Here is a 22203-nt window from a genome sequence, read left to right on the forward strand (position 1 = left end):
TTTCAATACAAATGTTTAAATCTAGCATTTGCCTCCAGATACTGCTTTAGCCCCATCCCACAAATTTTGATATATTGTGTTTTTATTATCATTTATTTCAAAATATTTTAAAGTTTTCTTTGTGCTTTCTTCTTTGACCCATGGGTTATAAAGGAATGTGTTGCTTTATTTCCAGATAACTGCAGCTTTTCTGGATATCCTTCTGTTATTGATTATCAGTTTAATCCTCTTTTGGACACAGAGCATGTTGTGTACAATAATAGTTATTTGAAATATATTGAGGTTTGGTTTATGGCCCAGCATATGATCTGTCTTGGTGGATGTTCCAAGTTAAATTGAAAAGAATGTGTATTCTGCAGTTGCTGGGTGTAGTGTTTTAGGAATGTCAATTGGGTTAATTTGCTTGCTCTAAATGTAGTTTATTGCCAATTTTTAAATTTGTTTAACCAATTAGTAAGAAAGGAGTGTTAAAATAAACTGTAATTGTGGATTGGTCTATAAATTTGTGCTGCCAGTTTTTGCTTCATGAATTTTACAAACTTGGTCATTCGATACAAACGCAAGTAGGATTATTATGTCTCCTTAATTAATTGACAATTTTATCATGATTAAATGTCCCTGTTTATTCTGACAATACTTTCCAATTTGAAATTTACTTTGTCTGATATTAATATAGCTAAATCAGCTGTGTTATTAGCATTTTTTTTTAAACAGAGCCTTGCTCTGTCACCCAGGCTGCAGTGCAGTGGTGTAATTTTGGCTCACTGCAACCTCCATCTCCCAGAGTCAAGTGATTCTCTTACCTCAGCCTCCCAAGTAGCTGGAATTACAGGTACATGCCACCACACCTGGCTAATTTTTGTATGTTTAGTACAGATGGGGTTTCAACATGTTGGTGAATAGGCTGGTCTTGAACTCCTGGTCTCAAGAAATCCACCTGCTTTGGCCTTTCAAAGTGCTGGGATTACAGGCCTGAGCCATCATGCCCAGCCTATTAACATTTATTATTATGACATGCTTTTTTTTCCCACTTTACATCTAACCTGTGTCTTTATATTTAAAGCTTATTTCTTATAAATTACATGTAGTTGCATTTTACTTTTGTAACCAATCTGAAAATCTTTGCTTTTAATTAGGTTTTTAGTCTGAGTACATGTTTTATAAAAATTGATGTGGTTGGATTCAAGGCTAAAGATTAATTCCTTTAATATTTCTTATAATGTAGATTTGCTGGCAATAAGTTCTCCCAGTTTTTGTTTGTTTGAAAAAGATGTATTTTGCCTTTATTTTCAAAAGCTATTTTCCTAGGTACAAAAGTATAAGTTAACAGTATTTATTTACTTTCAGCACTTTAAAAATATTACTTTGTTATATTCTAAGCTTATATTGTTTCTCATTTACAAGTCTGTGATTATCCTTTCCACTCCTCCTCCCCCCACTGTATGTAATGTGCCTACTTTCTCCCTCTGGCTGTTTAATTTTTTAAAAAAATCACTTATTGTTGCCAGGTGCAGTGGCTCATGCCTGTAATCATAGCACTTTGGGAGGCTGAGGTGGGCAGGTCATCTGAGGTCAGGAGTTCAAGACCAGCCTGACCAACCTGGAGAAGCCCCATCTCTCCTGCAAATACGAAAATTAGCTGGGGTGGTGGCGCATGCCTGTAATCCCAGCTACTCGGGAGGCTGAGGCAGGAGAATCACTTGAACCTGGGAGGCGGAGGTTGCGGTGAGCCGAGATCACGGCATTGCACTCCAGCCTGGGCAACAAGAGTGAAACTCCATCTCAAAAAAAAAAAAAAAAAAAATCACTTATTGTTAGTAATGGGGCTTTTGTTTGCCTTGAAGTGATTTTCTTTGTTTTTTATTCTGCTTGGGGTTCATTGAAATTCTTGAATATGTCATTTTATACTTCTTATCAAATTTGGAAAATTATTGAACATTATTTCTTCAAATATTTGTTTTTACCTCTTCTCTTCTAGGGTACCAATTACACATATTGATCTAATTAATATAGTTCCATGAGTTACTAAGATTCCAATATTTTATCTGTTTTTGCTTTATTTTGGCAGCTTCAATTGCTATGTTTTCACATTCACTGATTTTATCATCTGCCTTTTCTATTCTACTGAACAGACATCTAATAAATTTTTAATTTCAGATATTTTAATTTCTGGAAGTTCTGTTATTTTTTCCTATGTTTTAAATTTGTTGATTGTATACATGATTTATTTTGAATTCTTGAGCATATTTATAATACATATTTTAATGTCTTTGTTTGCTAATACCATTATTATTATTATTAGTTGTGAAATGAAGTCTCTCTCTGTTACCAGGCTGGAGAGTGCAGGAGCATGATTTGGCTCACTACAACCTCTGCATCCTGGGTTCAAGCGATTCTCCTACCTCAGCCTCCTGGGTAGCTGGGACTACAGGAGAATGCCACCATGCCTGGCTAATTTTTGAAGTTTTAGTAGAGATGGGATTTCACCTTGTTGGCCAGGCTGGTCTCAAACTCCTAACCTCAGGTGATCCACCTGCCTCGGCCTCCCAAAGTACTGGGATTACAGGTGTGAGCTACTGTGCCCAGCCATATTCCATGATTTCTGTCACTTCTGGGTGTGCAGCTATTGACTGATTTTTTTCCTGATTGTAGGTCACATTTTCCTGCTTCTTTATGTGTCTAGTAATTTCTGATTGAATGCCAGACATTATTAGTCCATATTGTGAAGTGTTTGGATTTTATTGCCTCCTTAGGAGATGGAATTTGAATTATTTGGAAATTAGCTTGATCCTTTATGAGCTTCTTTTAAGACTTATATGGCAGGTTGAGAGTATCATAGTTCTCTTTTATCTGCAGGGAATATGTTCTAAGACCTCCAGGGGGTGCCTGAAACCATGGACAGTACTAAATTTTATATACACTATGTATTTTTGCCTATGATAAAGTTAAAATTATAAATTAGGCATGGAAAGAGATTAACACCTGATAATAAAATTGAACAATTATAACAATATACTTTAATAAAAGTTATGTGAATGTGGTCTCTCTCTTTCTCTCAAAATATCTTATTATACTATATTCACCTTTCTTGTGATGATGTGAGATGATATAATGCCTATGTGATGAGATGAAGGAGATGAATGACTTGGCATTGTGAGGTAGCATCAGGCTACTACTGACCTTCTGATAATACATCAAACTTATGAATTGTTTATTTTTGGAATTTTGCTTAAATATTTTCAGACTATGCTCAACCACAAGTAAATAAAATTGTTGAAAGTAAAACCACCAATAAGGGGGTACTGTATCCTTTAACCTAGAGTTAGGTTAGCCCTGCTATTAAAGTGTGGCTTTTCATGTGAGCATTTATATTATTTTATTTATTTATTTATTTTTGAGATAGAGTCTCACTCTGTTGCCCAACTGGAGTGCAGTGGTGTGATCTCTGCTCACTGCAACTTCCACCTCCGAGGTTCAAGCGATTCTCCTGCCTCAGCCTCCTGAGTAGCTGGGACTACAGGCATGTACCGCCTCACCCAGCTAATTTTTTTTTCTTTTGTATTTTTAGTAGAGACATGGTTTCACCTTTTTGGTCAGGCTGGTCTTGAACTCTTGACCTCAAGTGATCTGCCCACCTCAGCCTCCCAAAGTGCTGGAATTACAGGCATGAGTCACCATGCCAAGTCCATGTAAGCATTATTAATGCCTGAGGTCTTCACTGAATCTCTCCAGTCTGCAGGTAGTAACTTGAATATCTCCAAGGTCTGTGTGAGTTTTGGGATTATTTAACTGTTAATACCTTGGCAGTTATTCTTTGTTCAGTCTGTGGAGTTTTCATTTATGCATGTCCAGATTAGCATTCCACAAAGACTGGAAAAGACCTCTCCACAGATTTCTGGCTCTTTCTCTACATTGCTTCCTCTTCTCTAGTACTTTGCTCTGAAAATTCTAGTTACTTCAATCTCCAAGGTCATATTTCTGATTCCTTAGCTAAACAAGACTGCTAGGCTGTGCTTGGTTTCCTTTTCTCATGTCACAGATTAAAAATGGTCTTTGGACAGGGTTCAACTCATTTTCCCCCCATTTCTCTAGTGTCATACTTCTGTTGTTGTTTTGTACATTTTGTCCAGTTTGAAGTCTAGCTACTTTTTCATGAGCAAAAACTTAGACTACAGTATACAGATGTTCCTCTACTTATGCTGGTTCATTTTATGATTTTTCTACTTTATGGAGGGTGTATTGGGGTATTAAATGCATGTTCAACTTATGATATTTTCAGTTTATGATAGGTTTATTGGGACATATCATGGTCCTACCAAAATGTGATGGAGGCCCTTGGAGGCCCCTGGATGGAGACCCCTGGAGGCACAGCTGTAAAATTTCTCTCTTTGTACTCTTTCTCTTTATTTCTCAATTTAAGAAAATTGAAATTATATCAAGCACTCTCAGGCCACAGTGAAATAAAACCTGAAATCAACTCCAAAAGAAACCTTCAAAACCATGCAAATACATGGAAATTTAATTAAAAAAAAAACAAACAAAAAAAGTATACGGGCAACAAGTAGTACAATGAGTGGAATGGTACCTCACATCTCAATACTAACATTGAATGTAAATGGCCAAAATGCTCCACTTAAACGATGAAGAATTACAGAATGGATAAGAATTCACCAACCAACTATCTGCTGCCTTCAGGAGACTCACCTAACACATAAGGACTCACATAAACTTAAGGTGAAGGGGTGGAAAAAGACATTTCATTCAAAAGGACACCAAAAGCAGGCAGAATTCTTATAGCAGATAAAACAAACTTTAACGCAACAGCAGTTAAAAAGACATGATAGTACCCTGGTAAGTGTACAACTCCCAGAGGTAGGATTGTGTGTGATCAAAATTTTATTTTATTTACTTGTTCAGTGATTAGGGAATTCTGGGGACTGATTTCATATAAACTTAACTTTCAAGGGTCTGGTTTTACAGATTGGATGCTCATGTTCTGTAACTAGTAAGTTTCCCTGTAAACAAATCTACCTGAGAAGCTAAATTATAACCAAAGATAGTTTGCTCATTAGCAGGAATCTAACCATAGATGGAGCACTTCATTTTTGGCAGTTTACACATTAGATTGATCATTTAATTAAGAAATCACAAAGGACATAACTTGACTTAGGTAACACAGCTAAGCAAGTAGAAAATTTGAGATTTTAACCAAAGTTTGTCTAATGTCCCAAGGTGGTACTCTTGACTAGGCAAATTGCTTTTCACAGTAGGGGATCTAATGAATACTCCCTTGCCCAGTGTCTAGCATATAATATCCTTTTTTTAAAAAAAAAAAACTAAAAACAATAGCATTTTCTTAATCCTGTACATTCTATTTAAAGTTGACCCTTGAACAACTTGGGCTTGAACTGCGTGGGCCCACTTATTTGTGGATTTTTTTCAACCAAACCAATCACCACGTATACCCAGGGATAACTACTGTGGATTCAAGGTCTCTAAATGAGGAAGAGTTAATAGGTACTAAATAAATGTACACTGAATGAATGAATATATTGACTCACATTAGCTATTTTGAGGAGGCAATTTGATGAATTGTCTCATAAAATAACACATTTGTATATATATACTAAATTATGATATTATACTAAATACAATATAATTGAGTCCTGGACCCCCAGACTCTGCCAATATAATCTGTATGAGAACCTTTGCACTCAAAGGGCTGTGGAAGGCAGTGTTGTTTATTTCATTATTATTATTTTTTTCTTCAACCCATTTAAGGTGGAGTTTATCTTACTATTAACATTGCTACTCTGAGAGCTGTATAGCCTCCATTTCCTCTTGTTTGGAATCCTAAGTACAAAAAAATACAGAAGTGTTTCATTCATTCATTCCAATGAATATTACTGAGGCACTGACGTGTACAATGCCTTATTTTCCTTTTTCTTTCTTTCTTTTTTTTTTTTTTGAGAGAAAAAAGCCTACAATGCCTTATTTTTCAAATAGAACTCCTAATTCCCCTCTACCCCAAGCTTGCTTCTCTTTGTGTCCTTCCTGTATCATCAAATTGCAACCTCTTTTTTAGTAGCTTTAATTCAGAAAGTCCACAGTCATCCTTGACTTCACTCTTTCACACATACCCCACAGACAATCAATCACCAAATCTTATTGCCTCTGTCCTTAAAATATATCTGGAATCTGACCTGTTGTCACCACTTCCACTTGTACCAACCTGGTCTGAACCATGCTCACCTCTCACTGAATGAATTACTACAGTTGCCTCCTGACTGTTCTCTACCTGATCTATCTTCTAAGACCTTAACTCTTTAAATCCCTCTTCCCCTTGCTTCCTCTAACTTAGCCACAGTGGCTTCCCTGCTTTTCGTTAAACAGTCCACCACAGTCCTGTCTTTGCACATGTTATTTTCTTGCTGGGCAAACTCTTCCCCTAGAAGTGGGCATGGCTACCTCTGTCTCTATATTCAAGTCTCTGCTAAATGAGGCCTTTCCTGAAAACCCCATCTAAGATAGTCCTGCACCACCCCATATCATTTTCTGTTTCTTTCCCTTGTTTTCTTCTTTATCATATCAACTTTGAGTGCTTATATGTTTATTACTTTATTTATTGTCTTTCTCACCTTATTAGAGTGTATGCTCCACAAGGGCAGAAATTAGTTTTGTTACCTATTGACTCTGTAATGCTTAGAAGAGAGCCTGTCACTTAATATTTACATATTTGTTGAATAAATGACTATGCATGGTATAAAACTGCATACTAGAGATACAGTAATGGACAAGTAATGGGCAACATAGACACGGTTCCTGATCTTATGACATTTACAGTTCCTACAGGGGAAATAGATATTAAACAATTAATTACATGACATTTAATGATTATGGTTATAAACATGAAGGAGACATCATTGAGCACTCCGGCTGAAGATCTTGGTGTGTAGGAAGACAGACTATCAAATATTTAATAACTTAGGATCAAGAGCCAGAATCCCTCAAATCATATAATTTTTGAAATAAAAATACTGAGACTCAGTGTCATGCAAATGAGCATCTGTAGTTAGAGGTAGTTTAAATAGGATTATAAAGATTTAGAGGGAGCTGACAAAGCAAGACAGGGAACAAGATTAAAAGTAGCCTATTAAATAGATAATCCAATGCAGCTATGTTCCTTTTATCAGTCAAGGTTACTGCAGGTACCAGGAAAAGAAATCCAGTGATAGGTAGACAGGGTCAAGCTAATCATGCTTTGGAGGGGAAAACACAACACAACACAACTCAACACAACACAATACTCTTACCCTTTTAAACTTGGATAAGTCAGAAAAATATTGTAGTATGTAAGTTTTATATATGCACATGAAATTCCTACTTACTTTCAATTTCAGCAAAAAGATAATCTTCCTAAAGCCTTCCAGTTCAGTTCCTTTCCTCCCCCAATTTTTGGGCTCCTTGTGTGTAATCGCTCAGCCCTTTATCACACTGTTTTGTAATCATCTCTCTCTCTCTCTCTTTTTTTTTTTTTGTTTGCCTGTATCCTGCCTCCGTGGAGTCTCTGAGGAAGGAACTTTTGTTTGTGCCTCGCAGAAGAGTGCCCAGCACACCATGGATACTCAAGAATTATATGTGAAATGAAAGTACAAACATTTGAGCAAATTTTACGCCTTTATGAAGGATTATTATTTTGCATTATTAAACACTCTACACACATGAAAACAGATTTTCATTAAAAATGAAAATACTGAATGAAAATTGAAAATAAATTGAAATTACTTCACCTGGTTATATTTTGCTAGAATTATATAATATATTACTTAGAAACAAGGTATAAAAATAGCTTTGTGTGTCTTTTTTTTTTTTTTTTTTGAAACAGAGTCTCACTCTGTCACCCAGGCTGGCAGTGGTGCAATCTCGGCTTACTGCAATTCCGCCTCCTGGGTTTAAGCCATTCTCCTGCCTCAGCCTCCCAAATAGCTGAGATTATGGGCATGCACCATCATGCCTGGTTCATTTTTGTATTTTAGTAGAGATGGGGTTTCACCATAGTGACCAGGCTGGTCTCGAACTCCTGACCTCAAGTGATCCACCCACCTCTGCCTCCGAAAGTGATTACAAGCGTGAGTGAATGCACCTGGTACAAGTTAGTTACTTAACAGCCACAGATATCTGCTTACGAAAACTCCCATTGCAGCATATTGGGTACAATTAAGCCCTCAGCAATATGCTGCAAAGCTCCAGTTTAGGTGCTCCACACTTTAGAAGGAAGGAAAAGGGAGAGAAAGCACAATTATGAAGTGTCCTCTTTATATACTGACAGTGTGTGAAATGCTAAATCCATTTAAGTCTCATAAAAACCTAATGAGGTAGGTGTTATTATTTTCATTTTACAAATAAGGAAATTGAACCTTAAAAAAGCTAAGTAATTTTTTCAAGACCACACAACTAATACACATGATCCCAGGAATCTGTAATATTCAGTTCATTCTTAAATATGGTTTTTTTTGGGTGGGGGGGGTGGGGAAGAGAGATGAAGGAAGTGTGAGAGCTAGTAAAGAAGGCGATAATTTGCTTTATTTTTGAGATAAAGCAAATCAGTTATTTGGAATATGGAGAGAGAGAGATTCATTGTGGAAGAGCTGTTTTATAATAACAAGTAACAAGTTCTATAAGTTTCATGATATTGACCGAGATTTAAGTTGGCTGGAGGAAGAAAGGTTCACTAGAATCATTGCCCTGTTTTATTTAATTCATTAAAATCATTTAAGAAAGTTTCAAGTAACAGGAAAACCATGAAGAAAATGAATATTCATGGCTACCTATGGGAGTGAATTCTGGATCTTGTCATTTTGATTTCTTTATAGATATGTTCATTATAATTACATCATCTGTGTATGAGGTAAGTAGGACTGCAAGAAGATTGCTCTAATTAACCCTGGTATATTTTCTAACCAGAAAATATATCTTTCACTTCTAAAAAGAAACCATGTAAATTTATGACAATGCAATTATTGTAAAATGAAGTTTAACTTTGATATTTGTCTTTTTAAAATTACGATAGCCTTTTCTCAAGTATTTACAATGCTTTAGGAACAGTAATAATGCTTCATATTACTCTGTCTCATTTTAATCCTCACAACAAACCTACTAGGTATTATTATGCTCATTCCATGAAAACTGCAACTGAGGCCCAGCAGTTCATTATCATGCTCCAAATCGCAGAGCTAGTGAACAGCGGAGCTGAGATTCAAACTCAGTTCTGGGACTATAAAACCCATATATTTAAGGCCAGGGAGATATCGCAGAAAACTCTGCCAAAGTGGATAACAACAGTTGGCATTAGAGAGGCTGAAGTAAAGTGAACACTGAGTGTAAGAGCAAAAAGGTCTTCCACATTCAACAACAGGCAGTCATTTTCTGAAGACCTTAACTCCCCAAGAAGCAATATCAAGTTGAAAATATGAAGGAGATCCACAGAGGTCTGGTCTAAGTACTTTCATGAATGCTAGATCCAAATTGGGTGATTAAAAAACATTTCTTAGATGTGAGGGACAATTATCTGTATTTTATATATATATATGTGTGTGTGTGTGTGTGTGTGTGTGTGTATGTATTTTGTTTGTTTGTTTCTTTGAGACGGAGTCTCAATGCCTTGCCCAGGCTGGAGTGCTGCAGTAGCACTATCTCGGCTCACCGCAACCTCTGCCTCCTGGGTTCAAGCTATTCTCCTGCCTCAGCCTCCCGAGTAACTGGGATTACAGGCATGTGCCACCATGCCTGCCTAGTTTTTGTATTTTTAGTAGAGATGGGGTTTCACCATGTTGGCCAGGCTGGTCTCAAACTCCTGACTTTACGTGATCCACCCGCCTCCACCTCCCAAAGTGCTGGGATTACAGGCATGACTCACCGCACTGGGCCTCAAGGGACAAGAATATTATAAAAAAGAATAGTGGGCATTATCAAATTTTTCATTTGTATGCAGGTAAAGTGCTAAGAGTTTACAGGTGCATTAAATGCAAAGATGAGAAAATTGAATAACGGTGAAAAATGTTTTTCTATACAAGAATTATTTGCTATCGCTGTTAGAGGCAATTTGCTGAAATAGGCGACTTGACTAATTTTCCATGTTTTTACCTTCCAGATGCCAAAAGTACTGTGGTGCTCTGAAGTCAGACAGGCCTAGATATAGAGGTATCAGATAAAAAACAGAATACCCACTTAAATTTGAATTTCAGATTAAAAAAAAATTTTTTTTAAATGAGTTTGTCTCATGCAATATTTGATATATACTTATACTGTACTTTTGGTTGCCAAATCTAGTAACCCTGTCTGGGTGTGAATCACAGCTAACTCTGATACGGTAGTAGCCATTGTGACACTGGGTAAATGACCTCATCTCCCAGCCTTCATTTTCTTCTTCAAAAGATGAAGTAGATACCTTTTCTACTTCACAGGATTGTTTTATGATTTGAAAAAAGTTAAGTTCGTTCTCTTGATAATTTCTTTGTGTGTCTGTTGATTACTTCATGGGTTTCCAAATATTTACCATTAATTTCATAGAGATAGATTTAAGGCACTCCCATGGTATTCAAGGCAAGGGGCTTATTCTTTTTCTTTTTGTTTTTTGTTGTTGTTGTTTTTGAGAAAAAGTCTCACTCTGTTGCCCAGGCTGGAATGCAGTGGTGTGATCTAGGCTCACTGCAACCTCCGCCTCCTGGGTTCAAGTGATTCTCCTGCCTCAGTCTCCTGAGTAGCTGGGATTACAGGCACCGCACCATCACACCCGGCTAGTTTTTGTATTTTTAGCAGAGACGGGGTTTCATCATGTTGGTCAGGCTGGTCTCAAACTCCTGACCTTGTGATTTGCCCGCCTCAGCCTCCCAAAGTCCTGGGATTACAGGCATGAGCCACCACACCCCGCCAAGGGGCTTATTTTCTTAAGCAGATTATGTAGTTTAGAGAGGAGCATAATATAAAAGGACGGACACAATAAAATTTTAGCATAACGCTAAATTGTGGCACAAGAGGCCACGTGTGTTAATTTGGGAACTTTTATAACAGAGATGGATTTATCAAAAACATGTATACTAGCTGCCTAAAGGTATGTGTTTAAGTACAAGATTGCAAAAAATTAGATAGAAATGATATATTTGGTAAATTTTGATTTACCAAATTTACAACTAATTTCATAGAGATAGGTTTAAGATACTGCCATGTGAGTTGAAAGAAAGCAGTAAAATACAAATGCTAGTGATTTATTTAACTTTATAAAGTCAAACAGAGGTAAACATAAATTTTCTGAAAGTTATATTAACAATATGAATTTAGAGTCGTAAAAATGTTAATACACTTTAATCCAGTCATCTACTTTCTAAGTAAACACTAATTAGTCACAGAGGTACATAATGAAGAGAGGCTGGGCTCAGTGGCTCACACCTGTAATCCTAGCACTTTGGGAGGCCCAGGTAGACGGATCACTTGAGGCCAGGAGTTTAAGACCAGTCTGGCCAACCTGGAGAAACCCCATCTCTACTAAAAATACAAAAATTTCTGGGCTTGGTAGCCCACATCTGTAACCTTAGCTACTTGGGAGGCTGAGGCAGGAGAATTGCTTGCACCTGGGAGGTGGAGGCTGCAGAGAGCCGAGATGGCATCACTGCGCTCCAGCCTGGGTGAAAGAGTGAGACTCCATCTCAAAAAAAAAAAAAAAAAAAAAAAAAAGAATATTCATTTTGAAATGTTTTAGACCAGAGGAAAAAATATCCAATAATAGGAAAATGAATCAATAAATTATGGTATAATGAAATACAATAGAAGATTATGTAATCTTAAAAAGAATGCATTAGATACTTAGCAATATAAAAATTATCATAATATAATATTACATAAAATCAGAATAATTTTAATTTTAAAAATATAATGGTAGGTATAAGAAAAATGTTAATATTGGTTATCCCAAAATAGTAAGACTATGTTTCCATTTTCTTTTCTTTCTTTCTTTCTGTAATATCTTTTTATGAAGCATGTTTTATATTAGAAACAAGAATTTATTTTTACAATTCTGGAACTCAGAAGTCAATTTTCCTAAGTTACACAGTACTCCTCTAATTTTCTCTGCTAGGCATCTTGAGGTGCCTCCTCTTTTGAGAGCCTCTTACCCCCACTGGAGCTGAAACCATTCAACTGAGGCAGTAAGTGTTACTCAGTTGTTCATTGTTCAGCAGGAAAAACATTGCAAATACTGGAGAATGCATGATATATTTTTGGAGCTAATAGATGGAAATAAAGGCAGTTTTGCTAAATGGAGACAGTGTTTATTTCATGTCATTCTGATTTTCAGCCATAAGCAAAAGTTTTGTGAGTATGTAGCCTGTCATATATTGCATAAAACAGTTCTTAGGGAAATTTACTTTTAGGTTATTAGAGTAACATTGAGACACCAACTGAAATATTGTGATGATTTTTGTGCATCAAAAGTATGAATTATACTTTCAGGCAAACTCAGCTTTATCCTATTTTATTTCTTGACCAGCTATGTGTCAAATATGCAATTACTCCATAAAATACACAATTAAAAGATCAATGAATAATGAAGCACATCCTATTAATATTTTAAATAACTTTTAATATCATGGCACTATATTTGAAAATGTAATTATACTTTATAGAAAACCTAGACACTGTTTTCAAGATTATAACCCTGGGTGAAGTTGGAAGTATAATTTTAATAAAATTCATCAGGCAATATTACCTTTGGTTTACTTCCAAAGTTGTTGAGAGGTATAGACTTGAGAATCCTTCTTTTATTCCTAACTCTCATACATATTAATAGGCTCAGACTCAAGCAAAGGATAATGATGTTGCTGTTATTTTCATCCACCTGTAAATCCGCAAATCCAATGCTGAGTCATGAAAATCCTACTTTGACAATGCGACAGAACTGTTTATTACCCTGGGAATGATTTTGAAAACTAGCCATTTGTGTATCTTTAAGGAAAGGGAAAAATCAGCATGTTTATTATTTTTTAAAAATTGGGGCCTGGATTTTGACGATGTCAAGATTTACAGTATATCCCTGTTTGTTTTGGATACACTAGTGACTTCCATTTCTAGAAGACAAAGTTATATTACTTAAACAACCAAAGGTAAGAACCCAGTGATAATGATAGTTATATTTTTCACGAATGCTTATACTTCTGTTTTGACTCATTGAAGTATCAGCTTTTGCTTTGCTTCTCATGTGATGTGCTCTCTAGATACAGATGATGGTTGTATTTTTGTTAACTTCTCTGTCTTTTGAACAGGTAAGCGAATACTCCACCTGGCAATATGATTCTGCTAATCTGAATATCACAACATAGTAAACGCTACCTGCTTTTCACAAATTTTAGTTTAATTTTTAGAAGTCAAAAACAATACCTTTGGCAGGTATGTTTTTCCCCAAAGGAAGTGTCATATACTGATTTTTCTTTCTAAAATATTTGGAGATAGGACACTATCAAACTCATGTTAATCTTAAAGAATTCACTCCTAAAAAAGAGCTCCCACTCACTGGGAACTTAAGTATCAGATACTTTATCAACATTATTATAACAACCTGCAAATCCCCTTTCAGAGATGAATAAGTGGTCTAAAGAGATGAATAAGTGGTCTGAAAAGATTAAGTGCCTCATCCAAGGACACAGTACTATTCTATGAAGGAGCTGGAATATAAATCACCTTGCCTTCTTTTAAATAACTCTCTATGATAAGCATGTATGTTTTAATCAGAAAAAACATTATTGGCTGGGCCTTGTAGCTCACACCTGTAATGCCAGCACTCTGGGAGGCTGGAGTAGGTGGATCCTTGAGTCCAAGAGTTCGAGACCAGCCTGGGCAACATGGCAAAACCCTGTCTCTACAAAAAGTGCAAAAATTAGCCCAGGTGTGATGGCATGTGTCTGTAGTCCCAGCTACTCAGCAGGCTGAGGTGGGAGGATCACTTGAGCCCAGGATGTCAAGTTTGCAGTGAGCCGAGATCACACCACTGCACACCAGTCTGGGTGAAAGAGAGAGACGCTATATCAGGAAAAAAAAAAAAAAAAAAAAAAAAAAAAGGAAAAGAAAAAGAAGAAACTGTTATCAATTATCAATTACTGTCATGTTTTTCTTTAATTAAAAATGAGTACTGCATTCATCATGTAATAAGATTACATGTTTTAAAATATCAGTGATTTCATTCTATATTGGAAAGTCAAACACTCTTAAACCAAGATTTAAAAATGTTTCTATCAATAAAGATACATCTTATAATGGGCTTTTTACATTTTGACTTATTGTTTATATATAGTTTAATCAATTTGTTCAATTACAGTCATTTTTTCACTTGGCTAACACCCATAAACACCAATCACTCATTTCATGGTCATTTTCCTGCTCAGCAAATAAAAGAGGGTGGAGAGTGAAGTATCAGGGTGTCAATGAAATTAAAAGGCCTATTATTTACCTGCTGTACCTTATGTCCTGTAGAGAATACACCCTCTTTTCTCCACTCTGGGAATATTTATAAACATTGTTAACAAAAATAATCTCAGTAAAGCAAAAAACTATACAGGCCACAGTCAAAGTTAGAAATTAATGAGAAAAGTATAAATTACAGAACCTAGGCCTTAGATAAATTTTTTTTTTTTTAAAAAAAGGAAAAGAAACCTCTTTAATTGAAGATATCAACAAAACAGCCATTGAAGATCACTCTCTTTTACATGGAGGTAATTTTTTAAGTTATAAAGTTAATGTGTTGAATACTAAAAAGTTTGGGTACCATAAATTATTTTCTAGAAAAACAATGTCAAATTTAAGTTAAGAATCAGGAATTAAGTTGACTAAAAATCGTGAGCAAAATTGAAAAAAGTGTCCAAGAACTACCTCCACAAAAGCTACTGCACCCTAAATATTTTTTACTTATTAATTTATTCAACGAATATTTATTTAGTTCCTACTCTAATGCTAGGCATTTTCCTAGGCAGAAACTTTCCTTTGTTTTCTACTATATCCCCATCAATAGATCAAAGGAGTAAATCCATAGGATGCTACAGCCGTTTACCTCAGGTGATAGTATGTGACATTTGGGCTGCCATATTTTATAAATTTTGGGTATAGCATTAAGCAGACTTTCCACAGCTGGTCCTTTCTTACATCTCCTTAAAGTAGAAATATAATGTACTTTCCCATGAGCAGACAACCATTGTGCCAAGGGTTTTTTTTTTTTTTTTTTTTTTTTTTTTTTTTTTTTTTTTTTTTGAGATGGAGTCTTTCTCTGTTGCCTAGGCTGAAGTGCAGTGGTGCAATCTTGGCTCACTGCAACCCCTGCCTCTTGGGCTCAAGTGATCCTCCTGCCTCAGCTTCCTGAGTATCTGGGATTACAAGCATGAGCCACTGCACTTAGCGAATTTTTGTACTTTTTGTGGAGATGCGGTTTTGCCATTTTGCCCAGGCTGGTCTCGAACTCCTGAGCTCAAGCAATCCTCCATGTCTGCCTCCCAAAGTGCTGGGATTACAGGTGTGAGCCACCATGCCAGGCCTGTGCCAAGATTTTGAACAATGCTAATATAGCTACTTGATAGTCTGGGACAAGTGCTTACCGTTACAGGTAATGGTTCTCAAATGTTACCTTTCCAATGTACAAATCAACTTGAGCTTTAACAATTTTTGTAGCTTTAGTTGATAAAAAGGTAATTGATTAAATTCAATGAAATATTCTTGATAAAATAGGAAATTTGTTATAAAGAAACTTCCTTGACAAAATAAGAAAAAATTATCTGAAATTAATGGGCAAAATAGGAGAAATTCTAGAGACTGAACCAAGAAGACAAGGAGTGCCTGAGAGAATATCTATTATTTAATATTGTTCTATAAATTCTACCCAACACAATAAAACAAGAAAAAAGAAGAAGATATATACTTTGAAGAGAGAAAATTATCATTACCCATGGATAATATGAGTGCTTATCCAGAAAACCCAAATGGATCAATTTAAAAACTATATTAAAACTGATAAGATAGGAAGATGATAGGCTACAAAATAAATATATAAGTAATTTTCCTCTAGACCAGTAATAATTATTCATAGTTAGTATAATAAAACAAATTTTATTTAGAAATAAAAAATTTAAATACATAGAGTACATTTATTAAGAAATGTACCTAGCTTAATTAATAAAAATTACAAAGACATACAAGGTAAATTTTAAGAAGTAAATTAGTAAATGAGAAGACATCCCTTGTCATGTGATAAAAAAAATTTAATACGTTAACAATTGATTCTCCCAAAATCCAAAAATTAACAAAATCTCTTTAAAGTACATTGTGAGAGTTTTTTTTAGGGGACTTGATAAAATTATTCTAAAGGAAACTGGCAATAATAAATGTATACACTGTACTGTCATAGGAATCATTAAATAGGATAAAAATCACTTAGGGCTGGGCGCGGTGGCTCACACCCCTAATCCCAGCACTTTGGGAGGCTGAGGTGGGTGGATCACCTGAGGTCGGGAGTTGGAGACCAGCCTGACCAACATGGAGAAACCCCATCTCTACTAAAAATACAAAATTAGCCTGGTGTGGTGACGTATGCCTGTAATCTCAGCTACTTGGAAGGCTGAGGCAGGAGAATTGCTTGAACCCAGGAGGCAGAGGTTGCAGTGAGCCGAGATCGTGCCACGGCACTCCAGCCTGGGTAACAAGAGTGAAACTCTGTCTCACGAAAAAAAAAAAAAATCACTTAAATGCAGTCATTAAAGCGATAAGTGTAGATGTATACTTTTTTTATTAGACTTGCAACTAGTGTTTTGTGCAATAACATACAATAATTTCAAAAATTTTGTTGCTTTTTATGAACCTGTATAAGGCACTGTATAATGTTCTGGAGACATTAAATGAACTGTAATAAAAATTAGAGCTCACTGTGACCTTCCTCAAGTCTGGGGGAGAGACACTGACATAAATGGATCATGATAAAATGATGGATCAGTGCACTGATGATAAGCTCTCTGTATTATGCGAGTGTTGAGGAGAAACCATGAGCACTCAGACATCCTAATTCCAGCAGTATTAGTCTGCTAGGGCTGCCATATCAGAATACTGCAGGCTGGTGGTCAACAAAAATTTCTTTCTCACGCTTCTGGAGGCTGAAGTCCAAGATCAAGTTGCCAGCAGTTTTGGTTTCTTCTGAGGCCTCTCTCATTAGCTTGCAGATAGTCATCTTTTCGCTCTGTCCTCCCATAGTCATTCCTTTGTGCATATCATCCCTCCTGTCTCTTTGCATGTCCACATTTCCTCTTCTTATAAGGACACCAGTCAGATTGGATCGGGTCCGCCCTAATGGTCTCACTTTGACTTAGTCATCTCTTTAAAGGTCCTGTCTCCAAAAACCGTCACATTCTGGGGTTAGAGCTTCAATATATGGATTTTGGGGGGACACAATTCAGCCTGTAACACCAGCCATTAGAAATATTTACTCTTTTCTTCATTCTTTACCTTTTACACATACTGTTCCCTCTGTCCAGAAAGCTGATTTCCTCTAATGTCTGGCAAACTCCTGTTCATCCTTCAAGATCCAATTACATGTCCCCTACTTTGGGGAGCTCTGTGATTCTCCCACCTCTAACAGAGTTGGCCTATGCACACATGATATTGTCATATCGGATTTTTATCACTTGCAGGTTTCTTTTACTAATTTCTCTAGGGCTGGAAGCCTGTCTTAATCAACATTCTATTTTCTTTTCTTTCTCACTTCCATACCTCAGCAACCTACACGATGCTGCTGTCATAGGGGGCACTCAACAAATGTTGAGAAGCAAAAATATTAATGAAATACAGATTGGATTACATGTTATCTGTAAATTGTTTGCAAGTGAAAATATCAAAACTTTAAATGTACCCTTTTCAGAGATAAGGTATAAACTTGGGAGAGAAGTAGAAACAAAAGGTTATACAAAATGCTGAATGCTCACAGTGACTGACAAAATCTCCGCGGAATTACAGTCAAGGGAACCTCCCTTGCTGGGTTCTAAGTATCTGCCTTTTTATATGATTACTTACCTTTATTGTTATTATTGAGAAATTTGCATTTACCTTCTCTTGGGGGATATAAAGAGAAACGAAGTAAGTTTCTTGACCTTAAGAAGCTTACAGAACACTGGGAAAGTGAGACATTCACCTGTACCCATAATAGATATATGTGTAAGAAAGTAAATTCTTAGGGAGAAAGGAGTGATTTAAGATATAGGAAATGCATGCAATGGATGGTGCCATCACAACTGATTTCACGGACTTTTTAAAAAGACTTTCCAAAACACCTGTCTTCAGCATGAATTTCTAGAGAAATGTCATTGTGAAACAGATATTGGGTTGAGGAACCCTAACATAAAAGGCAGGGACTACTTCAGTTCATCAATATTTAATAATTTTTATAATCAAATATTCAGAATTCTGAATACTTTCTGATTAAATGAAGGTAGAGAAGTGGGAAGGATAACACACTAAGGTCTCCAACCATTGTGCAAAGTCTTTGTTCTTACTCTTGATTGTATAACATATCGGTTTTAAAGTAAACTTTCTTTGATAATGAAGGATCTTGTGATGCCCCAGGATCATAATTAATATATATGATTTTATAGTTCTAATAACTTTATTTAACAAATATTCGTTGACAAATATTCCCAGTTCTAGACACTGGGATTACAACAGGGCACAAAAACAGAATTCTCACTCTTATTATGCTTACATGTTCTGGTGTTTAAAACACTCTTTTTTTTTTTTTTTGAGACGGAGTCTTGCTCTGTAGCCCGGGCTGGACTGCAGTGGCCGGATCTCAGCTCACTGCAAGCTCCGTCTCCCGGGTTTACGCCATTCTCCTGCCTCAGCCTCCGGAGTAGCTGGGACTACAGGCGCCCGCCACCTCGCCCGGCTAGTTTTTTGTATTTTTAGTAGAGACGGGGTTTCACCGTGTTAGCCAGGATGGTCTCGATCTCCTGACCTCGTGATCCACCCGTCTCGGCCTCCCTAAGTGCTGGGATTACAGGCTTGAGCCCCCGCGCCCGGCCAAAACACTCTTACATCATTTTGTGTTCTTATAAAATATTTTGCTTAAAGAAAGGAGTATTGGAAAATATTTTGGGTTACTTGTTGGTTTTAGTTAATTGACTTTTGATTAATTGAGCTTTTTATTGTATAGTAGATACTACTTTGACATTTTCTGTGAATTGTGAAGATGATGATAATGATTATGATGACAATGATCTCTTTGGTAAAATTGTTTCTTCCTGAGCAAGTATTGGATTTTCTTTATACATTGATAACAGTTTGACCTACCAAGTGTGGCAGGTCCCTGTGTTTGCCGGGGAAACATAGCAACAGTGTTTTGTCAGTTCTGTTTTACTTTTTCATGAGAATTACAGCTGGCTTATGAGCCTATAAGGATAATTATTATTTTCTTCGACGGTTGCTTTGACAATATTAAAGTCTCAAAGTGGTATTTCAGGGGAAGAGATTAAAGAAAGATTAATCATTTTAAGTTTCTTTGTCTCTTTCAGCAAGTTGATGGTTCTCTCTTTGTGAACTTAGAGATCACATAAGAATATTATCAACTAGTATTTGTATAACTTTTCACAGCCTTCAATATTGCCTTGTACATATTTTTCATTACCTTCTCATCGAGACTTATTACAATAGGCAGGGCAGGTATTATTATCTCCACTTTACAGAAGAGAGGACCCTGCAACTCAGAAAGATTTTTTTGTCAGGGTTTCACAGGTAATTTGCTACAGAGCTAGGGCTAGAAACTAAGTCCTTGTGGAAGAAGTGATTGCTGTTTTCAGGCACTGGCTGTTTCTCTTTGGCAGAGCAGGCACAGCCCATTCTAGAAGTTACACAACTTCCTGAGCATTGTTAAATGTTAAAAAAACAAACTTAGCCCTATAATTAAATACTGAGATGGACAGAGTGAGATGAAAAACATTATTATGGAAAATGTTTATTTTAAATTTATTTTTACCATGCTATATAACAGATCTCTAGACCTTATTCCTCCTAACTGAAACATTGTATCCTTTGACCAACATGTACGCTGCCCGATAATGGAAAACATTATTTTAAAGCAAAGGTGCTGACACAAATGATTTTTGATATTAAACAGACTCCTATTTTAAAAATATGACTTTTTTCATTTAGAAGTATATTAGGAGGAAATATAGATAAACACAAAGAAGAAAACAAAAATACCGATGATCCCATCACTAAAAACTTGATGTTTAACATTAAAGTGCTTATTATTTCTATGTACATATATACACTTTTAAAATAAAATGGTATGATACTATAAATATTACTTCACAATTTGCTTTTTCTGCTTTAAATTTTATTTTTAAATTTCTATCTATCTATCTATCTATCTATCTATCTATCTATCTATCTATCTTTCTACCTGTCTAGAGACCAGGTTATGAGACTGGCTAATTTTTGTATTTTTTGTAGAGATGAGGTTTCGCCATGCTGCCCAGGCTGATCTCAAATTCTTGGGCTCAATAGAGCTGCCCGCCTCAACCACCCAAAGTGCTGGGATTACAGGTGTGAGCCACCACGCCTGGCCACAATTTGCTTTTTCTACTTAGCAATATATCATGAACATTTCTTCAAGTTGTTCGGAAGAATATGAGAAAAAATATTGAACTATATAATTTTATTCTAAAATTAATGTGTTCACTCTGTAAAATTGATATAAAACAGAAGTATATAATCCTACTGTCCAGAGGTAGCTATATAGTTTAGTGCCTACTCTTCTGCACTTTTTTTTTTTAAAAAACAAATCCTGAAGTTAACTGGTTGGTGGATTAGAATACCTTCTTTAGAAAAAGTTTGAGCTAATGAAGAAAAGAGCATCATTTATTTTACAAAGGTATGTATTTTACTTTAAATTTCATTATAGCAAATAATATGTAAATAACAAATACATCATTTGTAATAATCTTTAGGGGCATTCACACAGAATACTACTCTGGAAACCACCAGCATGCGGGAGCCTTCTGTATGTTGAATAATCTTTGGCCATCTTCAAGTAATACCTCAGTGGTGTGTGAGTGCTCTAAGCTGCATACTATATAACTATCCTTGTTTAAAGACGGTGCTTTAGGCCAGGCGCAGTGGTTCACGCCTGTAATCCCAGCACTTTGGGAGGCTGAGGCGGATGGATCACCTGAGGTCAAGAGTTCAAACCAGTCTGGCCAACATGGTGAACCACCCCACACCCCATCTCTATAAAAATATAAAAATTAGCCGGCCGTGATGGTAGGTGCCTATAATCTGTAATCCCAGCTACTCAGGAGGCTGAGGCAGGAGAATCACTTGAACCAGGGAGGTGGAGGTTGCAGTGAGCTGAGATCATGCTACTGCACTCCAGCGTGGGTGACAGACAAAGACTCCCTCTCAAAAAAAAAAAAAAAAAAAAAAAAAAGATGGTGCTTTAAAGTCTGTGTACTATATCAGCCTTTCAGACTGGATTTCTCAATTCAGTTTGTAATTTTATCCAGAAGTAGTTTACTGCTTGGGTGATGTAATACAACCTATATGTGAGCCATAAACTGGTAAACAAATATTTGTTGTAAAATGACTTACGGGATTTACAGGTTATTAAAGTACACAAATGACTTTAGTAGATGGCAGGATTTTATGCTTCAGAAAGGTAAAATTAAATTGTAGTTAATAGTCAGAGGACTATAGTCAGAGGTACATAGTTACTTGTGGGACAATAATAATGCTTGACACCTAGTAGGTATTTCTTAAATATGTGTTAAATATTGAATGAATTAAAGAACCCAACTCAAAAAAGCAGACCAAGAATATAAACATGTAATTCACAGAGAATAAATCCAAATGATTAATAAACACATGAGAGTTTGTCTAACTTCACTAGTAAATGTGAATCAAAAACCATAGGGTAAAAAATGCTCACCCATCAGACTGAGGAAAACTTTAAAATCTGACAACATTAAATGTTGGTCAGAGTATGGGAAAAAATGATATACTTCCATAGGTCTAGCAGAATTCAAAATGATACAGTAACTTTGGGCAGCAATCTGGCTGGCTCTGGTGAACTGAAACTAGGACTAGCAGTTCCACTTCTGGAAACATACATGAGAACCACTCTTGCACATGTGACTA

At 36.1% G+C, this 22203-nt stretch overlaps 1 protein-coding gene across 1 annotated transcript in view; it reads left to right on the plus strand.

The window, feature by feature from the left end:
• The first annotated feature begins 12018 nt into the window (after positions 1 to 12018).
• CNGA1 (cyclic nucleotide gated channel subunit alpha 1) overlaps positions 12019 to 22203 on the plus strand; it is a 48011-nt gene continuing 37826 nt past the window's right edge. The window contains exon 1 of the mRNA XM_073012398.1: positions 12019 to 13154. The gene's annotated coding sequence lies outside the window, so the exon portion shown is untranslated. The remainder of the gene's footprint in view (positions 13155 to 22203) is intronic.

This window comes from Chlorocebus sabaeus, chromosome 27 (genome assembly GCF_047675955.1).
Source record: "Chlorocebus sabaeus isolate Y175 chromosome 27, mChlSab1.0.hap1, whole genome shotgun sequence".
NCBI lineage: Eukaryota > Metazoa > Chordata > Mammalia > Primates > Cercopithecidae > Chlorocebus > Chlorocebus sabaeus.